General features: G+C 42.6%; 1 long non-coding RNA gene across 1 annotated transcript in view; it reads left to right on the top strand.

Annotated features, from left to right (window-relative positions):
• LOC109901517 (uncharacterized) overlaps positions 1 to 16,372 on the top strand; it is a 52,942-nt gene extending 36,570 nt beyond the window's left edge. Inside the window, exons 2-3 of the long non-coding RNA XR_002256746.2 lie at positions 9,967 to 10,210; positions 16,157 to 16,372. This is a non-coding gene — a long non-coding RNA (uncharacterized LOC109901517). The remainder of the gene's footprint in view (positions 1 to 9,966; positions 10,211 to 16,156) is intronic.
• Positions 16,373 to 27,808: the final 11,436 nt, after the last annotated feature.

The raw sequence follows: 27,808 nt of genomic DNA, 5'->3' as shown, positions 1-27,808 counted from the left end.
TACAGCGAGCACCCTCCCCCCCCTCTCTGCTTCTACAACCAGGCTGCTGTGGTCAGAGAGGTCGTAAATTCCTAGGGAAGACCCTGCATCATGGCCACACAGTACAGAGACAGAGTGAAGTTTCATAGAGAACAAAATCATTTCTTCCACCTCACAGAACTTGAGGTCCGAACAACATTTATGTTCCGGAGAAGGTATAAAAGATCGGTGAAGAATCCAGCTGTGAACTGGTCCATTTGGTACAATTTTGTGAAACTCATGGGAGATGGTGCGGTCACATTACCATAACGCTGTTTATATAATAGCCTCAGATATGAGGTTTACATCTCATTGTTGTATAAGATGAATGAGTGAGGAAGATACTGTTTGTAAAATTGTGTAATATGATTTTGGACTGTTTTAATGAAGCAAACTCCAATTCCCTTTTGAGTTTCACTAAATCAGAGGACCGCCCATGAGCCCAGTTAGGGTCGGGCATCCTGGGACAGGCCCTTTTCTGCAACTCCTGAATAAAACCCCAACTTTGAGAAATTCTCACTAGACTAGGTTTTTCTCCATTACGAGAGGACAAAGGTTGCAGACCATTGCTGAATCCTTTAACCATACCACGTTGTTAAACTCTTAGACTCTCGATACCGACAGAATAAGAACAAGTCTTTGATATTAATTACTAGTCTGCAGATAGGAATTTGGTATCATTGAACGCGAAGAACGACAACTGCCGAAACATCCATTCTACAACAACATGAATGAATGTCACTCTGAACTACCCATGACAGAGAGAGAGAGAGGACGGAAACTCTCCAACAGAAACTAACTTTTCAACAGCGATCAAGACAACACACTGAGAGAAAATATATATATTGATTGCAATTGTTCCCAAATGAGTGAGCGTTCATGTGCAAAGGATTAGCATTTCAATTGTTATAATTATCAACTCTGTAGTTACTTCTCAGTCGACCCCCACTTCCCTGTTGTACAACAAGCCGCCATGCCGGTTTAGCCCACTGGGGCACATTCCCCGATCATTTCTTGTAACCATATTTACTTTGTTTGTTTATTTGTGCATTTCTGTGATTGTTTAGTTAGTTAATAAATAAATGATTTAAGACAATTGATGTATGGATGACTCATAGTGAAGACTGGGTTTGTGCAGATAACCAACAATTTACGACGTTTGGAATTAGACTGACATGAGGTCAAATAAATAAATAATTCATTCAAAGACTAATTGATCAGATATAAAATATCTGAGAAGTTATATTAGGAAATTATAACTTTGTAATCTGAATATTTTCCTTGGTGCCCCGACTTCCTAGTTAATTAGAGTTACATGATTAATCAGTTTAATCGCGTAATAATAATTACAGAGCATCTTTGATAAAAACTAAGTCTTCAGTTAATGATAGTAAAGACACGACAGTGGTAATTCATGTAAATCTGACTACAGCAGTATTGCTTGTCAATGTGCTAGCTAATAGCAACAAGCCCAGACAAGCTAGCTAAACGTGATCAGCTGGTATTTGCATAATAACGGCGTCACCATTTTAATCGAGCTGGCACCAGTTGTAAAACTGGCCCTTATTTTAAGTGCCAGTGGAAATGGGGCTTAATTGACAACTAAATTCAGTTAAATTATTTTAATTCGATTTTTTTTGTGAGCTCAATGTGCACATTGTGCAGTTTCTCAAGAGATAAATCGGATCAAGCCCAAACTGTGCGATGTATTAGGGATTTGTAGTTCCAATAGGTCAATATTCTACATAGTTCAACGCAGGAAACTTTGTAATGAACTACAATGACGATAATCCATTGCCCGCCTACTTGTCCGGTGTGAAAACAGCCCCAGAACATTATTTCCTCCTCTACCAAACTTTACAGTTGGCACTATGCATTAGGCAGGTAGCATTATTCTGAATCTCCTGATTCATCACTCCAGCTTTACACCATTCCAGCCAAGGCTTGGCAATGTGCATGGTGATCTTAGGTGTGTGTGCAACTTCTCAGCCATGGAAACCCATTTCATGAAGCTCCCAACGAACAGTTCTTGTGCTGAAACTCGGTAGTGAGTGTTGCAACCGAGGACAGACAATTGTTACGCACAATATGCTTCAGCACTCGGCCATCACATTCTGTGAGCTTGTGTTGATGCTCCACTTCACAATAACAGCACTTACAGTAGACCGGGTGCAGCTCTAGCAGGGCAGAAATTTGACAAACTAACTTGTTGGAAAGGTGGCATCCTATGACGGTGCCACGTTGAAAGTCACTGAGTTCTTCAGTAAGGCTATTCTACTGCCAATGTTTGTCTATGGAGATTGCATGGCTGTGTGCTCGATGTTATAAACCTGTCAGCAACGGATGTAGCTGAAATAGACGAAACAACTCATTTGAAGGGGTGTCCATATAATTTTCTATGTGTAGTGTACCTGCCAACCCTGAGACTACGGGGCACCCAAACACAAGCCACATGAATTCTAAACCCCCCACCTACCCCTCCTTCCCAGATACACAATCACAGACACACATTCACCGCAGTATATCTTCCATCTTCGCTGACTATTAAAGGTGACTAAAAACTTGGCAGCCTGTCACTCAACTCAATGTACGTCAGTGTGTGTGTGCCTACCTACCAACAGGTCACATTTCTGTCAGTCTGTCTGGCAAATAGCCCATGTATCTGTGTTGTTAATTTCCAGAGAAACACACAAACATACCCTTTTTGAGTGGTTTCCTGAATGTTTGATCTGTTCCCTCGGCCACCTCGGCCACAAAGCAAGTCAGTTAAATATCATTATGCCGTTATGCAAACACAAACTACAGCAATACAGGATTTCAGACAGGCAGTGCTTGGTGTAGCATGAAGTCAAATATTGTACCTGCTTAGACAATAGATAGAGAAACGGTTTATACAGTTTATTTTTTCCTACCTGGAAATGCACTTGATTTAGGAATAAATTCAACAGAATCAATGAGCAAATAGGTAATGTAGCTGATTAACCTGTCCACTTGTTTTCTCTTTTCACACCTGTCCCTCAATATTTATTCCCTGATGTTTCTGAGATGAAATAAGGAATCCTAGAAGGAATCCTATCACGTTTGTTTTCTTGACTGACATTGCAATATAATGAGGGGATTACATTACTCCACTCCCATACATTAAACTCTTCTTTAAGAAGATTATAAAATGTATTAATGTAGTATTTTGGAGAATTATATTACTACATTACTCATGGTTAACCTATTTGTACCCTGCTTACAGGGACATTAAATCATATTTGAATCTTTAATCCACAAATTAGCACTGCAACAGGGGTGGACTGAGACAATAATTTGGCCCTGGCATTTTACCCACACCAGCCCACATCATTGCGTGCACAGCCAACTCTACCCCAACACCCCATCCCCACACATACACCCTAACCCTTCACACCCTACTTAGACACAGGCAGTATTGCTGACACATAACATTGGCAGTACAATACAGTGTTTCTCAACCATGTATGTACCAGTGACTGCTGAGACATGGTCCTCCTCCTCTTTTTAACCATCTCATGTTTAAAACAAATACAATATGTAAAAACACCACTGGAGATTACAACTGACCACTATATATCTATGCCCCTGCTCTAGCCATTTTGTTTGCTTCCCTGTTGTGCTGTCTATCTGTCTCAGCATCTCCTCTACTGTCACTGTCTGTCTGCTTAAGCCTTATAGGCATACATTATAAAAGCTAACCTAACGACTTAGGCTATGTTTAAGCAATAAGGCCCGAGGGGCTGCCAATATACCACAATATTATACCACGATTAAGGGCTGTTCTTATGCAGAACGCAATGCGGAGGGCCTGGATGCTATCAGGAATCAAGGTAAGGCCCAGACGCAGACTATCAAATTAACATTGTTTATTGTAGCAACAGGGGCAGGCAAAGACAGGTCAAGGCAGGCATGGGTTGAAAATTCAGGGCAAGGCAAAAGTACAGGAGGGCAGGCGGACTCAGGGTCAGGGACAAGCAGGGTTCAGTAATCAGGAGGTGGAGCATGGCAGGCAGGCTCAGGGAGAGAGGGCAGGTGGGCGGGTAACGGGACAGGCAAAGGTCAAAACAAAGAGCAAAGGGGGGCTGGGAAACGACGCTGGGGCTGGGAAAGGTGCTGACAGGTCAAACGCTGGTAAGCTTGAACAAACAAGACGAACTGGCAACAAACAGACAGAGAACACAGGTATAAATACACAAGGGATAATTGTGAAGATGGTTGACACCTGGAGGTGGGTGAAGACAAGCACAAGGACAGGTGAAACAGATCAGGGCGTGACAGATACAACCCTTAGCCGTGGAATATTCGCAATGTAACACAAACCCCCGAAGTGCCTTACTGCTATTATAAACTGTTTACCAATGTAATTAGAGCAGTAAAAATACATATTTTGTCATACCTGTGGTAAACGGTCTGATATAGCACAGCTTTCAGCCAATCAGCATTCAGGGTCTCGAACCACCCAGTTTATAATGCAAATTAGTGCCTGTCAAATGAGTTCCCCTGCAACACCTACCCTAATTAAGGGTTAATTACTATATTACCATATATTTTTCAAATGTGCTGTTTCACAAAGGTTCTGAATCTATATATATTTTACAAAACAGTATATTTTACATTAGTTATCTTGTTATTTTTAATCGCACCCTTCAGCTCCACTCAGCCCATCCCATCGATCTCTGAACACCATCCAGTTTTGATTTGTATTTGGCAACGGGGTTATGGTATGGGCAGGCATGAGCTATGAACAACGAACACAATTGCATTCTCTCTATTGCAATTTGAATGCACAGAGATACCGTGACGAGATCCTGAGGCCCATTGTCGTGCCATTCATCTGCCGCCGTCTCCTCATGGTTCAGCACAGTTATTGGAAGCTGAAAATGTCCCAGTTATTTCATGGCCTGCATACTCACCAGGCATCACCCATTTAGCATTTTTGGGATGCTCTGGATTGACACGTATGGCAGCGTGTTCCAGTTCCCGCCAATGTCCAGCAACTTCGCACAGCCATTGAAGAGGAGTGGGACAACATTCCACAGGTCACAATCAACTGCCTGATCAACTTTATGTGAAGGAGATGTGTCGTGCTACATGAGGCAAATGGTGGTCACACCAGAAACTGACTGGTTTTCTGATCCACCCCACCTACATTTTTTAAGGTATCTGTGAACAGATGCATATCTGTATTCCCAATCATGTGAAATTCATAGATTAGGGCCTAATTAATTTATTTCAATTGACTGATTTCCTTAAATGAACTGTAACTCAGTATAATCTGTGAAATTGTCGTATGTTGCATTTCTATTTTTGTTCAGTGTAATTAGCTGGATGGCTATAGACATTAGCCCTAAATCATTACCAGTGGTGCAGACCAATTTATTGGATGCCTATTACAGTTCCCCAAAGCGCAAGAAGTATGAATGCTCTGTCTTCTGTGGAGGCCGCATTGCAGTAAATACTGTACCGCTACTGCAGAGTGACAACACAGAGTATTTTACAAATTTTGGGAGGCGCACAGCTTAGCTGTAAGGAGCTTGATTGTGCCTCCGCAAGCCTCTGGAGGCTAAGCAATTGAGTCACACACTCAGTACGGAGCCTTTGGATGACCAGATCAAGCATAAATTGGCTTTAACCAGCTAATATAAAATGTGCTATAGGCTACAGTCAGCGACGGCGGAATTACTTTTTGACAGGGGATACAGGATTTTTTTTTCCAGATTTTTTTCCTGATTTAGATTAATTTCTGTCATTTTAGTAGGGCTATTTGTCAGTCAACTTGTCTATAATTAGATACATGAAGCTTCTCTTCAGTCATTATATGTTGCTCTAAAACACTAGTTCTCAATCCTGGTCCTGGGGACCCAAAGGGCTGCACATTTTTGTTTTTGCCCTAGCACTACACAGCTGATTCATATGATCAACTCATAATGAGGCTTTGATGATTTGAATCAGGTGTGTAGTGCTACAGTAAAAATAAAAATGTGCACCCCTTTGGGTCCCCAGGACCAGTATTGAGAACCACTGCTCTGGAAGACTAAGTAAAGCTTTGCTCACCAGAAGAATGTCCTAATTCGATAGAATCAATGCTTCAATGTAAGCCAGTTGACATCTGCAAAGATAATTTTGTGGAGAAAAGACGTTCAGGTACCAGGTACCAAGATTTTCTGTGCAAAATATAGAAATTATATCAGTTTGACCGATTGTAAGGAAATAGACAACTGTGAAAATGTCCAAACATGTTTCTAATTGTCACGCCCTGATCTGTTTTTCCTGTTCTTGTGATTGTCTCCACCCCCCCAGGTGTCGCTTATTTTCCCCAGTGTATTTATCCCTGTGTTTCCTGTCTCTCTGTGCCAGTTCGTCTTGTATGTTCAAGTCAACCAGTGTGTTTTTCCCATGCGCCTGCTGTTCTAATTCTCTTTTACTAGTCCTCCCAGTTTCTACCTTTGCATGTTTTTCTGGACTCCATTCCTGCCTGCCTGATCTGGTGCAACCAATTACCTTCAGAAGTCACATAAATAGTTAAATAAAGTCCACCTTTGTGAGATCTAAGTGTCACATGATCTGTCACATGATCTCAGTATATATGCACCTGTTCTGAAAGGCCACAGAGTCTGCAACACCACCAAGGAAGCGGCACCGCCAAGGAAGCAGCACTATGAAGACCAAGGAGCTCTCCAAACAGGTCAGGGACAACGTCATGGAGAAGTACAGATCAGGGTTGGGTTACAAAAAAATATCTGAAACTTTGAACATCCCACAGTGCACCATTAAATCCGTTATAAAAAATTGAAAGAATATGGCACCACAACAAACCTGCCGAGAGAGGGCTGCCCACCAAAACTCACGGACCAGGCAAGGAGGGCATTAATCAGAGAGGCAACAAAGAGACCAAAGACAACCCTGAAGGAGCTGCAAAGCTCCACAGCGGAGATTGGAATATCTGTCCATAGGACAATTTTAAGCTGTACACTCTACAGAGCTGGGCTTTACAGAAGAGTGTCCAGAAAAAAGCCATTGCTTAAAGTAAAAAATAAACAAGCATGTTAAGTGTTTGCCAAAAGGCATGTGGGAGACTCCCCAAACATTTGGAAGAAGGTACTCTGGTCAGATGAGACTAAAATTGAGCTTTTGGGCCATCAAGGAAAACGCTATGTCTGGCACAAACCTAACACCTCTCATCACCCCACAGTGAAGCATGGTGGTGGCAGCATGCTGTGGGGATGTTTTTCATTGGCAGGGACTGGGAAACTGGTTAGAATTGAAGGAATGATGGATGGGGCTAAATACAGAGAAATCCTTGAGGGAAACCTGTTTCAGTCTTCCAGAGATTTGAGACGGGGACGGAGGTTCACCTTCCAGCAGGATAATGACCTTAAGCATACTGCTAATGCAACAGTTGAGTGGTTTAAGGGGAAACATATAAATGTCTTGGAATGGCCTAGTCAAAGCCCAGACCTCAATTCAATTGAGAATCTGTGGTATGACTTAAAGATTGCTGTATACTTGCAGAACCCATCCAACTTGAAGGAGCTGGAACAGTTTATCCTTGGAGAATGGGCAAAAATCCCAGTAGCTAGATGTGCCAAGCTTATAGAGACATACCAAGAGACTTGCAGCTGTAATTGCTGCAGAAGGTGGCTCTACAAAGTATTGACTTTGGGGAGGGGGGGGGGGGGTGAATAGTTATGCACGCTCAAGTTTTCAGTTTTTTGTCTTATGGTAGCATGCTGTGTAAATCAAATGATAACAACCCCCCCAAAAATCTATTTTAATTCCAGGTTGTAAGGCAACACAATAGAAAAAATGCCAAGGGGGTGAATACTTTCACAAGTTACTCTAGCTGTGGGAAGTAGGGGTACTGAAAAATCGGATAAAAAATATATTAATAATCAAATCAATCAAGCAAACTTTTTTTCACAAAAGTAGTGCACTGGGCCTTATAGATGTCTATAATGCCAGCAACCTTTTTTTTCAGCATCCCAGTTTTGGTATAAAAGGTAGTTTATTAAGAACAGTATAATTAGTAAAGTATAATTAAGAACAGTATCTTGCAAGATTCAATAATTGGAATTGTAAGAGTTGTTGCCCTGTCCCTTTTTCTGTGATTGTCATTCTAATGGAGTCCAGAAAGAACAAAACCTTGTCCTCAAATATTTAAATAAATTGGTGCAAAGTTATGGGCAAACACAAAACATCCACATCAAATATGTTTCTTGATCAAATAACATTGTTGTATTAATATCCCATCCTTACAAACCACTTAATATAAATGTACATTACTGGTCATCTAGGTTTGTACCTGTAGACTTTCCATCACAATGAAGAAAAACAATGCACAATACAGTAATTGAGTACATTGAGATGTCAAGGGTGGCAGGGTAGCCTAGTGGTTAGAGCGTTGAACTAGTAACCGGAAGGTTGCAAGTTCAAACCCCCGAGCTGACAAGGTACAAATCTGTCGTTCTGCCCCTGAACAGGCAGTTAACCTACTGTTCCTAGGCCGTCATTGAAACTAAGAATTTGTTCTTAACTGACTTGCCTGGTTAAATAAAGGTTAAAAAAAAAAGTGATTTGTGAGGATGTGGTTCATTTGGTAGTGCATGGTGTTGCAATGCTACGGTTGTGGGTTTGATTCCCACTGGGGACCCGTATGAGAAAAATTATACTACTGTATGTTGCTTTGGATAAGTGCGTCTACTAAAATGGAAAATCAATGAATAGACCATTTCAGTTTTCACATAGAAATAAGTTGCATTTGCAAATTATTTAAAGAAACTGGAAAACATACATCAAGCAAGTGTTTTATATTCCCAAGTATAATCAGACTAATTGTTTTGTACAGATAATTATCAGATTCAAGTTACAAATGCTGGTAAACACATTTAGTTCACAAAAGTAGTGCAATTGACCTCTACTAGTCCTGTATTAGCGGACCGATATAGAAGTCTTCAGTGCAGGCAAATTATATTTTTCTTTCCCCCCTCCCTCTTGCCAAAAAAATCACAGCACCCCCAAACTACTTCCCACGTCTCTGTTCACATGGATTGGGTTTAATCTAGAAGACATATTTTGGTTGAATGCATTCAGATGTGCAATTAACTAGGTATTCCATTTCCCTCTCTCTATCTCTCTATCTATCTCTCTCTCTATCCACGTTCCCCACACCCTTTCAGTCAGTCAAAAATTCTGATTATATTTTTCTCCTCCTCACTGTCTCATATGTCTTTCCCAGTTGTGTAAAGTACTACTTAAGTAATTTTTTTGAGTATCTGTACTTTACTTTTACTTTTACTTCACTACATTCCTAAAGAAAATAATGTACTTTTTACTCCATACATTTTCTCTGACACCCAGAAGCACTCGTTACATTTTGAATGCTTAGCAGAACAGGGAAATGGTCCAATTCATACACTTTTCAAGAGAACATCCCTGGTCATCCCCACTGCCTCTGATCTGGCGGACTCACTAAAGACAAATGCTTTATTTGTAAATTATGTCTGAGCATTGGAGTGTGCCTTTGGCTATATCCATAAATGTAAAAAAACAAGACAATTGTGCCATCTGGTTGGTTTGATCTAAGGAATAAAAAAATATTTAAACTTTTTACTTTTGATACTTAAGTATATTTTAGCAACTACATTTACTTTTGATGCTTTAATATATTTAAAACCACATACTTTTAGACTTTTACTCAAGTAGTATTTTACTGGGTGACTTTTACTTTTACTTGAGTAATTTTCTATTAAGGTACAGTATCTTTACTTTTACTCAAGAATGATTTTCCCACCACTGGTCTTTCCTCCTCTCTCTCTCTCTCGCTCGCTCTCTCTCTCTCTCTCTCTCTCTCTCTCTCTCCCTCTCTCTCTCTCTCTCTCTCTCTGTGACTGGGTGACTGTGACTAACCGTCTGGCTGTTTGTTTTCAGGCTGATCCATGGCATCCATGGGGGGACAGATTGGCAGAGCTGTCTAGGCTACAGGGCAGCAGCTGAGCAGACAGGGGTAGCTGATCGCTCCTTGATACACTGGCTCACCGTCACAGCACTCACGTGCAATGCTTTCATTGCCCTGTAAAAGATGCAGCAGCAGCTTCATAGTAATGCAGATGTGGGATCTTAAATTGATCACTCTGTTGTTGCTGAGAATCTTCCTGAGCCACAGGAAATGCAGGTGAGTGTCGTGATTACATAAGTTCACTGAAAACCTGCATTAACACATGGTTATATTAACAATATTACACTTTTCATGTAGCCAGCTAATAGCCTGACCACTGATCAAGCAACATTATGGACTAAAACATCAAATCATTTTGCTGCAGGATTATTTTTCTGCGACGAACCGAGTCAAATTAAGATCCTACATACACTACCGGTCAAAACTTTTAGAACACCAACTCAATCTTCAAAATTGCCGCCCTTTGCCTTGATGACAGCTTTGCACACACTTGGCATTCTCTCAACCAGCTTCATGAGGTAGTCACCTGGAATGTGTTTCAATTAACAGGTGTGCCTTGTTAAAAGTTAATTTGTGGAATTTATTTCCTTCTTAATGCATTTGAGCCAATCAGTTGTGTTGTGACAAGGTATGCAAAAGATAGCCCTATTTGGTAAAAGACCAATAGGGACCAATGTCCATATTATGGCAAGAACAGCTCGTTAAGCTTATTTGAGCTTTTCTTGCCATAATATGGCTCAAACGCATTAAGAAGGGAAGAAATTCCACAAATGAACTCTTAACAAACCTGTTAATTGTAATGCATTCCAGGTGACTACCTCATGAAGCTGATTGAGAGAATACCAAGAGTGTGCAAAGCTGTCATCAAGGCGAAGGGTGGCTCCTTTGAAGAATCTAAAATATATTTTGATTTGTTTGACACTTTGTTGGTTAGTACAATGTAGAAAATTGTAAAAAAATAAAAACCCTTGAATGAGTAGGTGTGTCCAAACTTTTGACTGGTACTGTATATCATTCCTCACCTCTCCACCTGATAGCTGATGTGTGGTGAGCGTTCTGGCCCAAAAATGGTCTCTGTGCATCACTGAGGTGGGTGCTACACATTGACGGTGCATGAGGTGAGTTTCCCATACGATGTAAAGCACTTTTTGTACCTCGTTTAGTAGAAAAGCGCTACATAAATCCAATCAATTATTATTAATTATTATTATTTGTGTACGATCACATATGTCTCTCTTTTACGCCTGGGAATACTTGGGAACAGACTTACAAAATTAAAATCACTTGGAGCTGATTTTGACAATCTTTTATCTCCCAAAAATATATACATTTTGGGGATCAGAAAAGTTAGGGGGCCAAATTCGAAAGTGGCCCGCTAGTTGCGGACCCCTGTCCTAAGGGGACAGCCCAAAAAAACCTTTTGGAACACTTTTTTTTAAGAGTGTAGTATGAAATAACTTTTTGGGGGTTTCGAGTAGCATGGGAGTCATGAATATGAAGCATGGTAATGGGCACATAATTTGTTTGCTCATTGTGGAGTGGGAACTGATCATAGATAGATAGAGGACTCTATTGACCAAAAGCCTGTTTTAGCATGGGCAGCGCCATTGAGGACTTTCACCATTTTGAAGTAGTCAACTAGATGGGACTTCCTATGGATTAAGGAAGGATCACATAATTCCATCCAGGTCACCAGGAGGTATCAGCCAATTAATTAAACTTGCGAGGAAACATTCCATAACTGCAGGTGGCAGTACATCGCCAACCTTGGCATTATACCTGTTCAAACAACACAATCTAGGTGGCAGTGTGCACCCTTTCAGTTTGTTTGCCAACTCATAAATGTAGTAGAAGAAGAAAATTGACTATTTCAAAATGGAGATGGCCTTAATGGCGCTGCTCATGCTCTCACAGACATCATAATGGGACAGATGTCTATCTTATGTCTATGGGCCTGATTCATGGAGTCATTGCCAATATTTATGCGGTGTTATCAGTCCACATCTAGCCTTGTAACTCCCCCTCTGCTCTGTCATCATCACCTGCTCCTGCTTACATAAACCACGACAGCTGTGCTTAACCATTCTCACTGACTTTTACCCTATTACTCAATGGCTGTCCTTCATTACGGAGGCTCTGTTTGTGTATCTCCACACACCACTTGTTTGCATAGCCGGCTGTTTGATCCAATACACAAGTGTGACACATGGGAACATTATATTGTTTTTCCTAAAGAGAGAGAGAGAAAGAAAGAGAGAGAGAGAGAGAGAGAGAGAGAGAGAGAGAGAGAGAGAGCCAAAGGACTGATTTGGTTGAAACAATGCTACCGTTTGAAGGGTGGGCAGAGATGGGCACTGGCAGGCACTGGCCATGCCCAAGTCCTGTGAATAAGCGCCAGGCCAGACACGCCCACAAGGATACCATGAGTCAGGAGACCAGTCCAATGTGTCAATGTTTTGACCTTTATATGACTTGTGTGGTGGTTTGAAATGACATTGCAGAGATAACATCTCGACCTGGGATCGAACCCCTAACCTTCCAATTTCAAGGCAGACTGTTTAACCACAAGGTCACTGAATGTTTTCTGCAAAAAAATAATACTGCTAATTTAAAACGTATCCGAAGGAGGGAGGATAGAGGAATGCCTAGCGATGGAGTTCAGTATATCTGTGTAAAGAGGACAGTAATGTTATCTTCAGAGAAAAGCAACCAGAAACCAAGAACAGATAACGCCTTTCTGTGACTCTGAGATTATAACTACCTATTTACTCATACTATTTAATTGGTTGGTGATAAAAAAAATTACAAACCTATCGGGTGGGCCCTGCATGATACTGTAGTATCACTTAACCTTTTGAAATTACAGGGCAGAAGTTGATGTACAGTATATAACCCGGAATAGCTATAAACCCATGTAGTGAAATAGTTCAGGTGCTTGCTATAAGCAATATGGTGTAACTGCAGACCGCAATTAGGGGTGTTTTTTGAGGGTTATGGTGTTTCCAGTAAACGTTGGTGTGTGGTGTCAATGACACCTTGAATGGGTTGATCACTGAAGTCATTGACATGGGCATGATTCCAGAATCATTACTGTAAACTGGTTTTGATTTCTATGTTTTTATCGGTGGCGTGATCATCATGACATCATTTACAGAGCTATTTAGCTATTTAGTCACTTTCAGATGAGGCGTGGCTCTAGAGTTACTGTCATTATTATTGGCTGATTACATTTTAGAACCTGGATTTAACTGCTGTAGGCTAGTTGGTAGTGGAATGACAGGGAGACAGACACACAGACGTGAGAATCTGTCTCATTTCTGGCACAGGATGTTGTTGGAGAGTCATGCATTTGTACTTTCCATTTCTAAACCACCATGCCTGCATGCATGTGAGTCTGTCTGTTTGTCTGTCTCTCTGTCTGTCTGTCCATTCATCTGTTTTCTAAGTGGATATGTGTGTTAGGCAAGCCTAGAAGTAGTTTATTGCTATACTAGGGCTGGATTCAATCTGTATTGTGGAAGTATCGCAGAAGATCTATGTTATAGCTCAATTTAAATTTAAAGGCAATGTTCCAGCATTCGCAGAGACTGCACTCACGGTAAATGCTGCATATCTTCCACGATACTTGCGTGATACAGATTGAATCCAGCCCTAAGCCAATGTAAACGTGATCAAAATGGGAAGCGGTAAATAAATGAATGACTAACATACTGGCAAAACTCGTCATCATTAAGATTCACAGTTGCGCAAACATTTACTTTTGTTACAGTGCCATTATGCCCATTGTTAGCTTCTTAGTGTTTTTGTGTGTAAATGCACACATTGGCTTTTATAAACCAACAGTCTAGCTTGTTAGTTAACTAGCTAGCTAACTTAGATGGTGACTTTCCTTAGGCTTAGCCAAATGAGAATGTCCTAAGTCTCAAGGTCTGTTTCGGAGGTCCAGTGCAAAGGGACTTTGTGAAGAAACTTTGAGCTAATGGCTCTTTTCTCCCCTGTGTATTCGTAGTACCGTCACTTACAGCCAGGCAGTTCCAATAACTATAGTGAGCAGACCAAGACATTTGTCAATACTGTATGTAAACAGCCCACATGAACAAATAGTACAGTTTATTATAGAATACTATTGTACTTACTGTAGAATTCTGTAGCAAACTGTAGTATACTGAAGAATACTATAGTATACGTTGTAATATACCTCAATCATGTGTAGTACTTACTATAGAATGTTGTAGTATACTGTATAACACTATAGTAAATGATACAGTATACTACATAGCACAAAAACACTACAGTAAATACTACAGTAATGTTTGCAAAATCACTAGTCCGCAAAAAATACTACAGTATTTAATGTGGATATACCCTGCACATTCCCCTCTCTATATTCCAATTTGTGCCACCCATAAGTGAGACACCTACATGCCAAGTATAAACCATATATTGTGCTCCCTACAGGATATTAAAAGAGCAGAAGCTCTGACGTGTCCATTCAGACCACAGCCCTACATATCCTAAATGCTCTTTGAATATTTTGCCCAGTAGGTCTCCTCAAGGACAAAGTTCTCACTGCTATGTCAAAGATAATAAACACTACAGTAAATACTACAATATACTACAGTCTGCAAAAACACTACAGTAATTACTATAGTATATAGTTACTATAGTTTTTTTCCCCATACTACAGTATTTATACTACACTTTTTCCATTCACTCGCTACGTTGTATCCTGTCCCAACAGATTATGTATTTTTTATGACTCTTTTCGGTGGAAATCCCCACGGGATTCTCAAAGGAGATTGTTTCCTGAAGCAGGAGTCTGGAATGCAGCAAACAAGTCTGGGCTCCCATTGGAATGTACACCTACTCCCATTTATATGCACACGCAGACACAAGCGTGCATGTACATGTACACACACATATACACACACTTGAAAACAGGTGGACACAAATGCATGTGTTGGAACACACACACACATAAACACACAAACACACACAAACACACACACACACACACACACACACACACACACACACACACACACACACACACACACACACACACACACACACACACACACACACACACACACACACACACACACACACACACACACACACACACACAGAGGATCTACATACATCCATAATGTGTTTACTTTCATATTTCTATTTGGTAAATTGCACATTTGCATATTCCTCTTTGTCTGCGACTTTATCTGTCTGTTGCTTGTGAAATTACAAAAGCATCGTGTAAAATTGCCCACACAAAAAAATTGAACTGGGTCAAATGTATAAACAACTCCAGCAGAGAGCTTGAGTGACATAAGATGAGTGTGTTCACATGAGCAGATACAAGACGCCCACCTCCCCGCCACGCTAACCCCCTAAACACCTCTCCTCCCACATGTATTTAAACAACAGTTCCAGTGGGAATACACAGGTAGCCATTAATGCTCAAACATTTTTTACAGCAACACTGTTCAGGGCACAGCCTCATACTTCTCATGATCATAAATACATCAGACGTGTTGATGTTCTAGGGGAACTAAGCCACAGACAGATAGCAGCAAAGAGACACCAGTTAAGAAAGAAACCGGTCGCGTCACCCTAACCCCCCACAGTGGCCTACCCCTAATCTTACCATGCTCCATATATCACAATATGCTTTACTGTGGGATGAGGTCACTTTGCCGTAATGCACCCTGCTTTGTATTGTTCTTCCCACTGGATGTTTCCCTCAGAGCCCCTGGGGCATGCTGGGAATAGAAATGAAGTAGCTGAGCTGCCCATAATTCTCAGGCATCCTGACTCAACAAGGGGTCTACTGCATTTCAGCCGTTCCAGAAAGAGATTCTCAAGAGTGGAGACTGATCGAGTAGAAGGCAGCGAAGCAGAGAGAGAGAGAGAGAGAGAGAGAGAGAGAGAGAGACAGACAGAGAGAGAGAGCCAAAGCCAAAGGACTGATTTTTTTTCACTCCCTGATCAGGAGTGATCAGGGAGTGCTTGTCTCCACCCTCCTCCAGGTGTCACCCATCTTCCCCATTATCCCGTGTATTTATCTGTGTTCTCTGTTTGTCTGTGGCCAGTTCGTTTTGTTTCGTCAGGCCTACCAGCGGTTTTCCCTCTGCTCCTGTCTCTCATTTTGTTCCTGTTTCCTAGTTTTCCCGGTGTTGACCTCTCTGCCTGCCCTGTCCCTGAGCCTGCCTGTCGTCTTGTACCTTTGCCCCACTACTCTGGATTACCGACCTCTGCCTGACCTGACCCTGAGCCCACCTGCTGTTCCTGTGTCTTACACCCTCTCTGGATTATAGGCCCCTGCCTGCCTTGACCTGTCGTTTGCCTGCCCCTGTTGTATTAAACATTATTACTTCGACAGTCTGCATTTGGGTCTTACCTTAAACATGATATACTTGGGTGAAACAGAGCAAGGAAGATAAATTAGTGTAAGAAAGATTAAAAAGATCAAATCAAATTTTATTTGTCACATACACATGGATAGCAGATGTTAATGTGAGTGTAGCAAAATGCTTGAGCTTCTAGTTCCAACCATGCAGTCATATCTAACAAGTAATCTAGCCTAACAATTTCACAACAACTACATTATACACACAAGTGTAAAGGAATGAATAAGAATATGTACAGAAAAATATATGAATGAGTGATGGCCGAACGGCATAGGCAAGATGCAAAAGATGGTATAGAGTACAGTATATACATATGAGATTAGTAATGTAGGGTATGTAAACATTATATAAAGTGGCATTGTTTAAGTGGCTAGTGATACATTTATTACATCCATTTTTCCATTATTAAAGTAGCTAGAGGTGAGTCAGTATGTTGGCAGCAGCCACTCAATGTTAGTGATGGCTGTTTAACAGTTTGATGGCCTTGAGATAGAAGCTGTTTTTCAGTCTCTTGGTCCCAGCTTTGATGCACCTGTACTGACCTCGCCTTTTGGATGATAGCGGGGTGAACAGGCAGTGGCTCTGGTGGTTGTTGTCCTTGATGATCTTTTTGGCCTTCCTGTATCATAGAGTGGTGTAGGTGTCCTGGAGGGCAGGTAGTTTGCCCCCGGTGATGCGTTGTGCAGACCTCACTACCCCCTGGAGAGCCTTACGGTTGTGGGCGGAGCAGGCGGTGATACAGCCCAACAGGATGCTTTCAATTGTAATCTGTAAAAGTTTGTGAGTGTTTTTGGTGACAAACCAAATTTCTTCAGCCTCCTGAGGTTGAAGAAGCGCTGCTGCGCCTACTACACCACGCTGTCTGTGTGGGCGGACCATTTCAGTTTGTCCGTGATGTGTATGCCGTGAAACTTAAAACTTTCCACCTTCTCCACTACTGTCCCGTCGATGTAGATAGGGGGCTGCTACCTCTGCTGTTTCCCGAAGTCCACGATCATCTCCTTTGTTTTGTTGACATTGAGTGTGTGGTTATTTTCCTGACACCACACTCAGAGGGCCCTCACCTCCTCCCTGTAGGCCGTCTCGTCATTGTTGGTAATCAAGCCTTCCACTGTAGTGTCGTCTGCAAACTTGATGATTGAGTTGGAGCCGTGCATGGCCACGCAGTCATGGGTGAACAGGGAGTACAGGAGAGGGCTGAGAAACCACCCCTGTGGGGCCCCAGTCTTGAGGATCAGCGGGGTGGAGATGTTGTTACCTACCCTCACCACCTGGGGGCGGCCTGTCAGGAAGTCCAGCAAATTGGAGTGGGTCTAAGGTGTCAGGTAGGGTGGAGGTGATATGGTCCTTGACTAGTCTCTCAAAGCACTTCATGATGACGGAAGTGAGTGCTACGGGGCGGTAGTCATGTAGCTCAGTTACCTTAGCTTTCTTGGGAACAGGAACAATGGTGGCCCTCTTTAAGCATGTGGGAACAGCAGACTGGGATAAGGATTGATTGAATATGTCCGTAAACACACCAGCCAGCTGGTCTGCGCATGCTCTGAGGCCAGGGGATGCCGTCTGGGCCTTTAGCCTTGCGAGGGTTAACATGTTTAAATATTTTACTCACGTTGGCTGCAGTGAAGGAGAGCCTGCAGGTTTTGGTAGCGGGCCGTGTCAGTAGCACTGTATTGTCCTCAAAGCGAGCAAAGAAGTTGTTTAGTTTGTCTGGTAGCAAGACATCGTGGTCCGCGACGGGGCTAGTTTTTCTTTTGTAGTCCATGATCGAATGTAGACCCTGCCACATACCTCTCGTGTCTGAGCCGTTGAATTGTGACTCTACTTTGTCTCTATACTGACACCTAGCTTGTTTGATTGCCTTGCGGAGGGAATAGCTACACTGTTTGTATTCGGTCATGTTTTCCGGTCACCTTGCTCTGATTTGCACTTTCAGTTTGCGCGAATGCTGCCACCAATCCACGGTTTCTGGTTGGGGAATGTTTTAATAGACTCTGTGGGTACAACATCACCGATGCACTTGCTAATAAACTCGCTCACCGAATCAGTGTATTCATCAATGTTGTTGTTCGACGCTATGCGGAACATATCCCAGTCCACGTGATCGAAGCAATGTTGAAGCGTGGAATCCGATTGGTCGGAGCAGCGTTGAACAGACCTGAGCACGGGTGCTTCCTGTTTTAGTTTCTGTCTATAGGCTGGGAGCAACAAAATGGAGTCGTGGTCAGCTTTTCCGAAAGGAGGGCGGGGGAGGGCTCTATACGCATCGCGGAAGTTAGAATAACAATGATCCAGGGTTTTGCCAGTTGAAGTCGCGCAATCGATATGCTGGTAAAATTTAGGGAGACTTGTTTTCAGATTAGTCTTGTTAAAATCCCCAGCTACAATAAATGTTGCCTCAGGATATGTTGTTTCCAGTTTACATAGTCAAATGAAGTTCTTTCAGGGTGTAACACTCATCGTCGGTGGAAGGAAGAGTGGACCCCCGCAGCGTGGAAAGTGTTCATGATATTTATTTTCAAGAAAAACAAAAGCGAACAGTTCTGTCAGACACAGACACTAGATAGATTTTCCAACCCGAGTCACACCCTGAACTAACCAAACATAGAAAATAAATAATGATCTCTAAGGTCAGTGCGTGTAACACTCATCGTCGGTGGAAGGAAGAGTGGACCCCCGCAGCGTGGAAAGTGTTCATGATATTTATTTTCAAGAAAAACAAAAGCGAACAGTTCTGTCAGACACAGACACTAGATAGATTTTCCAACCCGAGTCACACCCTGAACTAACCAAACATAGAAAATAAATAATGATCTCTAAGGTCAGTGCGTGGCAGTACCCCCCCCCCCCCCCCCCCCCCCAAAGGTGCGGACTCCGGAACATATAGGGGAGGGTCCAGGTGGGCATCTACTCTTGGTGGGGGCTCCAGTGCGGGATGCAGACCCCGCTCCGCTTTAGGGTCCCCCAACTTCGGTGGCGCCTCCGGTGCAGGGATCGTCGCCGGGACCTCCGGACCGTAGATCATCGCTGCAAGCTCTTGACTGGGGACCATTGCTGGAGGCTCCGGACTGGGGACCGTCGCTGGAGGCTCCGGACCGGGGACCGTCGCTGCAGGCTCCGGACTGGGGACCGTCGCTGCAGGCTCTGGACTGGGGACTGTCGCTGGAGGCTTCTTACGTGGAGTCGGAACAGGTCTCACCGGACTGAGGCAACCTACTGGAAGCCTGGTACGTGGAGCTGCCACAACGCGTCCTGGCTGGATACCCACTTTAGCTCGGTGAGTGTGGAGAGCTGGCACAGGATGCACTGGGCTAAGAAGGCGCACTGGAGGCATAGTGTGTATAGCTGGCGCAGGATATACTGGGCCGTGGAGGTGCACTGGAGGTCTGGGGCGTAGAGCTGGCACAACGCGTCCTGGCTGAATACCCACTCTAGCACGGCAACTGCGGGGAGCTTGCACAGAGCACACCGGGCTGTGGATGCGCACTGACGGCACGGTGCGCAGAACCGGAAAACGTGGCACTTGAACCGTGACCAACTCCTCATTGTATTTACCCCTTAGTTCCGCTCACCAACCCGTGTGCCTCCCCCCAAAAACATTTTTTGGGGCTGCCTCTCGTGCTTCTCTTCGTATAGTTGCCGTTCCACTCTCGCTGCCTCCATCTGCTCCATTGGACGGCGATACTCCCCGGCCCGTGTCCAGGGTCCTCCCCCTCCAGGATTTCCTCCTATGTCCAGTTCTCCTGGCCACGCTGCTTGGTCGTTTTTTGGTGGGGTGTTCTGTAACGCCTCTCGTCGAAAGGAGTGGACCAAAGCGCAGTGTGGAAAGTGTTCATGATATTTATTTTCAAGAAACACACACACACAAAAAAACTAAAGCGAACAGTTCCTTCAGGCACAGACACTAAACAGAAAATAACACCCCACAAAACCCAAGCGGAAAATCACACCTTATATATGATCCCCAATCAGAGACAACGATAGACAGCTGCCTCTGATTGGGAACCACACTCGGCAAAACAACAAAGAAATAGAAAACATAGATTTTCCCACCCGAGTCACACCCTGACCTAACCAAACATAGACAATAAATAAGGATCTCTAAGGTCAGGGCGTGACACAGGGCCGTCGATGTGTCTGCATGGGGGGAAATATATACGACTGTAATTATGATGGAAAATAATTCTCTTGGTAGATAATGCGGTCGGCATTTGATTTCAAGGAATTCTAAGTCAGGTAAACAAAAGGACTTGAGTTCCTGTATGTTGTTATGATCACACCACGTCTCGTTAATCATAAGGCATACACCCCTGCCCTTCTTCTTACCGGAGAGATAGATGCTTGTTTCTGTCGGTGCAATGCGTGAAGAAAGCAGGTGACTGTACAGACTCCGATAGCGTGTCTCGAGTGAGCCATGTTTCCGTGAAACAAAGAACGTTACAATCTCTGATGTCTCTCTGGAAGGCAACCCTTGCTCGGATTTCGTCAAGAGACTGGACATTGGCGAGTAGTATGCTCAGGAGCGGTGCGCAATGTTCCCGTCTACGGAGCCTGACCAGAAGACCGCTCTGTCTGCCCCTTCTGCGGCGCCATTGTTTTGGGTCGCTGGCTGGGATCCGATCCATTGTCCTGGGTAATGGACCAAACAGAGGATCTGCTTCGGGAAAGTCATATTCCTGGTCGTAATGTTGGTTATACTCTTTAACTGTCTTATATTATACAAATTTAACATTTGTAAAACTTCTGAGCCCTCTTTTTTTGGAGTGGGTAAATTGAAAAGGATGGACAATGTGCGTGTGCACCCTGGACCTATAGCACCCTGTCTCGCTGTCCGGCTGCCTCCTCATCTGTCACAATTATTCTTTCTATTCTATTATTTTATTCTTCACAACCAATATACATCACTTTATCTTTTTAATCAATGGCACAAACACATATACAGACACTCAGACACAAAGGGCAAAGTTTTTAAAGAGAAAACGTTAACAGATTTCATTAGCGCTCTTGGATACTAGTATTGTAACCTACATTGGTTTAGCTAATTAGGGTCAGTAAGGGCACAACTGATCAGTGGTCAATAGAGGTGCTTTACTGTCCAGACACTTGGAAGTAGTTAACAAGATACAGTATACTGTCTGGTCTGGGTGACACTTGAAAACCATTGCCACAGTGGCCCTTGTACAATCATCATGTGAGATAGAATAAGCTATTATAAACTATTTGGGAGATGTCATTTGACATTTGAAAGAGGGCAGACATCTGCATCCAGACTGAAAGAAGCAACACTGCAATACCAAACCTCAGCAATTTCCCAACCAGTGACTTTCCACTTAAATAATTACTCAGGCAAATCAGGGGCAGAGTTACACCACACAGGCAGGATGGAATGGAAAATGCCGTCTGTAATCTCTTTCACACTCTTGCTCTCTCCCTGGGAGGTGTGTGTGTGTGTGTGTGTGTGTGTGTGTGTGTGTGTGTGTGTGTGTGTGTGTGTGTGTGTGTGTGTGTGTGTGTGTGTGTGTGTGTGTGTGTGCGTGTGCGTGTGCGTGTGTGTGTGTGTGTGTGTGTGTGTGTGTGTGTGTGTGTGTGTGTGTGTGTGTGTGTGTGTGAGGGTGTGTGCGCACCCTTGAAGCTGGTAGACATTAACCTCATAGCGAAACAGCGCCAGCCTGACATATGAAGGGTAAAAGTTGAACATGTGTGACCGTCCTCCCAGACATGTTTACCAGGATGCCCTCAAAATATGGTATTGGAACTGACCCTGTATATACAGTACCTTCAGAAATGATTCATGACACTTGATTTATTCCACATTTTGTTGTGTTACAACCTGTTTTTAAAATTTATGAAATTAAGATTTTTTCTCACCTACACAAAATATCCCATAACGACAAAGTGAAAACATGTTTTTTGTTATTTTAGCAAATGTATTGAAAATGAAACACAGAAATATTGAATTTATGAAAGTGTTCATATCCCTGAGTCAATACATGTTAGAAACAATTTTGGCAGGGTCTTAACCTTTAATTAACTAGGCAAGTCAGTTTTTCCAGGTTTTGCTCTAGGATTTTGCTTGAAAATATGGATAGTGGTACTCAGTAATGTGTTGAAATGGATTTGCCCCAAACATAACACTTTGCATTCAGGACAAAAAGTGAATTTCTTTGCCACAGTTTTTGCAGTATTACTTTCCTGCCTTGTTGCAAACAGGATGTATGTTTTGTAATATTTTTTATTCTATACAGGCTTCCTGTATAGAGTATTGTGGAGTAACTACAATGTTGTTGATCCATCCTCAGTTTTCTCCTATCACAGACAAAACACTCTGCAACTGTTTTAAAGTCACCATTGGACTCATGGTGAAATCTCTGAGCTGTTTCCTTCCTCTCCAGCAACTGAGTTAGGAAGGTTGCCTGTATCTTTGTAGTAATTGGGTGTATTGATACACCATCCAAAGTGTAATTAATAACTTCACCATCCTCAAAGGGATATTCAATGTGTTATTTTGTTTAAAAAAAACTAATTTAACAATAGGTTCCCTTCTTTGCGATGCATTGGAAAACCTTCCTGGTCTTTGTAGTTGAATCTGTGAATGAATTTCATTGCTTGACTGAGGGACCTACAGATAATTATTATCATGGCTCACATCAATACCATCATCGCAGAAACCCTAGACCGAATCCAATTCGCATACCGCCCAAACAGATCCACAGATGACGCAATCTCAATCGCACTCCACACTGCCCTTTCCCACCTGAACAAAAGGAACACCTATGTGAGAATGTTGTTGCTTGACTACAGTGCAGCATTCAACACCATAGTGCCCACAAAGCTCATAACTAAGCTAAGGACCCTGGGACTAAACACCTCCCTTTGTTACTGGATCCTGGACTTCCGTACGGGCCGCCCCCAGGTGGTGTGTGCTTAGTCCCCTCCTGTACTCCCATTTCACCCACGACTGCGTGGCCAAGCATGACTCCAACACCATCATTAAGTGTCCTGAAGACACAACGGTGGTGGGCCTGATCACCGACAACGATGAGACAGCCTATAGGGAGGAGGTCAGAGACCTGGCAGTGTGGTGCCAGCACAATAACCTTTCCCGCAATGTGAGCAAGACAAAATTTTTTTTTATTTTACCTTTATTTAACTAGGCAAGTCAGTTAAGAACAAATTCTTATTTTCAATGACGGCCTAGGAACAGTGGGTTAACTGCCTGTTCAGGGGCAGAACAACAGATTTGTACCTTGTCAGCTTGGGGATTTGAACTTGCAATCTTCCGGTTACTAGTCCAACGCTCTAACCACTAGGCCACCCTGCCGCCCCAAAGGAGCTGATCATGGACTACAGCGCAGCGACAGGGCTGTAGTGGAGCAGGTTGAGAAGTTCCTTGGTGTCAACCTCACCAACAAACTATCATGGTCCAAACACAACAAGACAGCCATGAAGAGGGAACGACAAAGCCTTTATCCCCTCAGGAGACTCAAAAGGTTCTACAGCTGCACCAGCTAGCGCATCCTGACCAGTTGAATCACCGCCTGGTATTGCAACTGCTCGGAATATGACTGTACGGCGCTACAGATGGTAATGCGTATGGCCCAGTACATCACTGGGAACAAGCTTCTTGCCATCCAAGACCTACAGTGCCCTCCGCTAATATTGGCACCCTTGGTAAATATGAGCAAAACGGCTGTGAAAAAAGTGTCTTTGCTATTTATCCTCTTGGTCTTTCATTCAAAATATTCCTAAAAATCTAAACTTTCATTGAAGTAAAATGATCGAAAAAAAATAAATGTGGGAGAAATTAAATAAATATTATTCCCCGAAACATGTGTGGCACAATTATTGTCACCCCTAGAAATGATTATGAGTCAAATCTAACTGAAGTATATTTGTATTCATATTTTCTTTTACATTTTTAAGGTCACCTGAGTGATTACGAAGTTTGAAGCCATGACTTCCTGTTTCCTGTTTCACTGGGGTATAAATATGAGGTGACACACATGCCAAGTTCCCATAGTCATCCATCACAATGGGAAAGACCCGAGAATGCAATTATGATGTGCGACAAAGGTTGTTGAGCTGCACAAATCAGGAAATGGCTATAGGAAAATAGCGTTTGAAATAACGTTAGAAAATGCCAATTTCCACTATCAGGGCATTAATTAAGAAGTTTAAAGCATCTGGAGATGCTTGTTTGATGTTTTTCTTCCAAAGTCCCTGGACAACTTGTTACATGGTATCATAGACTGGGCCGTGGTTGGATCTTCCAGCAGGACAATGATCCAAAGCACACCTCAAAATCAACACAAAAAATGGTTCACTGACCACAGAATCAAGGTTTTGCCATGGCCATCCCAGATCCCTGACCTAAACCCCATAGAAAACCAGTGGGATGAGCTGAAGAGGAGAGTCCACATGTGTGGACCCTGGAATCTGATGGATCTGGAGAGATTCTGTATGGAGGAATGGTCTCAGATCCCTTGCCATGTGTTCTCCAACCTCATTACGCATTACAGGAGAAGACTCAGAGCTGTTTAACTTGGCAAAGTATTGAATTACTTTATTATCTATGCATTGTTACTTTACCCCTACCTACATGTACAAATTACCTTGACTAACCTGCATTGTTGGTTAAGGGCTTGTAAGTTACCATTTCACGGTAAGGTCTACCTACACCTGTTGTATTCGGCATACGTGACAAATAACATTGGATTTGATTTGAAGGTACTTTTGTGCCTAACCAAAGAAAGGGGTTAAATATGTGTGAAAAAATATATAATTCAGGCTGTAACACAACAAAATGTTAAAAATGTCAAGGGGTATGAACATTTTCTAAAGGCACTGTAACTTTCTTCTCGTGATCTTCTTATTTTTTTTTATTTATTGTGTATTTTTGTTTTACCTTATGTTATTTTTAGTAAGACATTGTTATTGATTTCTGAATTGTTGGGTTTAGAGGTAGCAAGAAAAGGATTTGACTGTACTTGTGCACGTGACATTAAAACTTGAAACTTGAACTACCCTATGCTTTAACTAACTGACAACAGCAATCAGCTGTTGATTGCATCATCTCTCACTCTCCATCCTTCAAAGTCACTCTCATTTATAGCTATAAGCCTCTCATTATCACACAATAACCTCTCTCTCTGTTTCTCGTTCTCACACACACACACACACACACACACACACACACACACACACACACACACACACACACACACACACACACACACACACACACACACACACACACACACACACACACACACACACACACACACACACACAGCATCTGAGTGTGGTAGCGGGTGAGACTGGTGACGTAGTGTGGATCTGGTGGTGTGGGCAGTATCCACTGCCTGTAGCAGAAGACCAAGATTACCTGATCAGAAGCACATCGTCCTAGTCCTAGTGACAGCATGTTAACTGAATACAGCACAGTGGGACTCTTAAAGATACAGTACATATTGACATGTATTCAGAGGAGGGAGTGCTTAGCCTGTGAAAATATACTTTAAAAAACTGTTATGAAAAGCCCAAATCATTAAAAAATATATGCACAATTGTCATCCGTTTTTGTTATCTAATGTTTTTTTCTAAATGATTCTGATAGTTTCTATGCTCAAAATACAAAACATTTTCTGAAACTGTATCATCAGGAAAGGCGCCAAGATATGCATGCCTTCCCAATGTCCATTCATCCATTAAAATTGTTGAAGCGCGTGGCCAATCCTGACTCCAATGACTGTTAATGGACAGGGTCTGCATAGGCCTCGCTGCTTTGCCGAGCTAAACGTGTTATGTGGGTATTGCCTGGGGAAGTTGTGGAAAATTTGGGCGTGTCTGCCTAATTTGGCGCTTGCATCCCTTGAACTGAACAAACTTGAAGCTAGCTAGCTAGCAAAAACAACCTGACAGTATAGCATACTGCACCTCAAACAATTTTCCTATTTAGAATAATGTATTGCGCCGTTTGGAACTTTGGAGGGTGCAAAGAGTAGAACGCCAACTACAATGAAAATGTATGATTCGGATGAAATTTGTCCATATATTGGTCTTTTAGTGCCACCTATCAGTTGTAACTGTGGATACTACATTGGTCTATGACTGAGCTGAGTTGAGCAGTGTGTCATTTTGTCAGATGACATGAAATATGTCGCCATCAGAAGCTATCAAATGTGTTTCTTGGCTACATTGGTGTTTACATTGGTTGTTGGCGCTATCTGTTGTATGGTGAATTTGGGCTTCATCAAGGTTTATTTTTGAGTAAATCTGGCTTTCATAACAGCCAGTTCTTACCCAGCCACCAAACCTGGCACACATGCACGCACAGCTCCTCTGCCCTTCGTTTTCTATTCATTTCAATAGTCCTCACTACAGTCATTCGCAATACAGAAGGGAATTTAGAAAGGTAGCCCGAGCTATACAACCTCTTCTCTATTAATTCAACACAAACTTTTTGAGCAGGTTGCTGGTGTTGCATAATAGAAGGTACACTTTCATTCCACCTAATTTCTTCATGTTGTCCTGTATGTGTGATTTGAATAGCAAATTCCCAGTGGTATTTCCCTAATTAGACTGCCAAAACCTTTCAAAATCTTTCTGTGCACACAGGTCAGTCTGACAGGCTTGGTCATTTGGGTTTCTCCCTCACATTATTTCAGGAGGACTCCATGAGATGAACACACACACAAGCATACAAGCACAATCAAGCATGCACGCACAGGCACAAACACACACACGTACAAACACTCATGCACGCACATGCACATGCACACACACGCACACACAAACAGCCATACATGCAAGCACGCACACACACACACACACGCACACACACACATTTTTTTTAAATTAAGAGAGAGGTAGAGGTTTAATGTTAGCAACAGCAGCTTATAGTTGCTAAAGCTGCACTTTAAGTCCAGCGCAACACTAGCCCTTGAAGTTAATTCCTCTCTAATCACAAATTAAATGATTTACAACATTCTTCTGAGAATTTAGCCCAACAACGTCCCTGGTTTTGGAGGAAGTGTTCTGTCTCATTTATGGTACTAAATCTGATATTTAGAAGTGTTTCAGCCCTGTTTTATGGCATTAATCTCGGTTATTCTTTGTTAGGTGTTACTATAATTTGTAACTGTGATCTGGATGTCAGTCAAACAGCTGGATTGGCACTGCGCGGAAGGGTAGCCTAGTGGTTAGAACGTTGGACTAGTAACCCGAAAGGTTGCAAGTTCGTAATCCCCGAGCTGACAAGGTACAAATCTGTCGTTCTGCCCCTGAACAAGGCAGTTAACCCACTGTTCCTAGGCTGTCATTGAAAATAAGAATTTGTTCTTAACTGACTTGCCTAGTTAAATAAAGGTACAATTTTGAAAAAATGATGATCTCTGCCTCATAAGGG

This window comes from Oncorhynchus kisutch, linkage group LG13 (genome assembly GCF_002021735.2).
Source record: "Oncorhynchus kisutch isolate 150728-3 linkage group LG13, Okis_V2, whole genome shotgun sequence".
Classification (NCBI taxonomy): domain Eukaryota; kingdom Metazoa; phylum Chordata; class Actinopteri; order Salmoniformes; family Salmonidae; genus Oncorhynchus; species Oncorhynchus kisutch.
The sequence above is the reverse complement of the archived record's forward strand: the minus strand, read 5'-3'. Positions and strand labels throughout refer to the sequence as shown.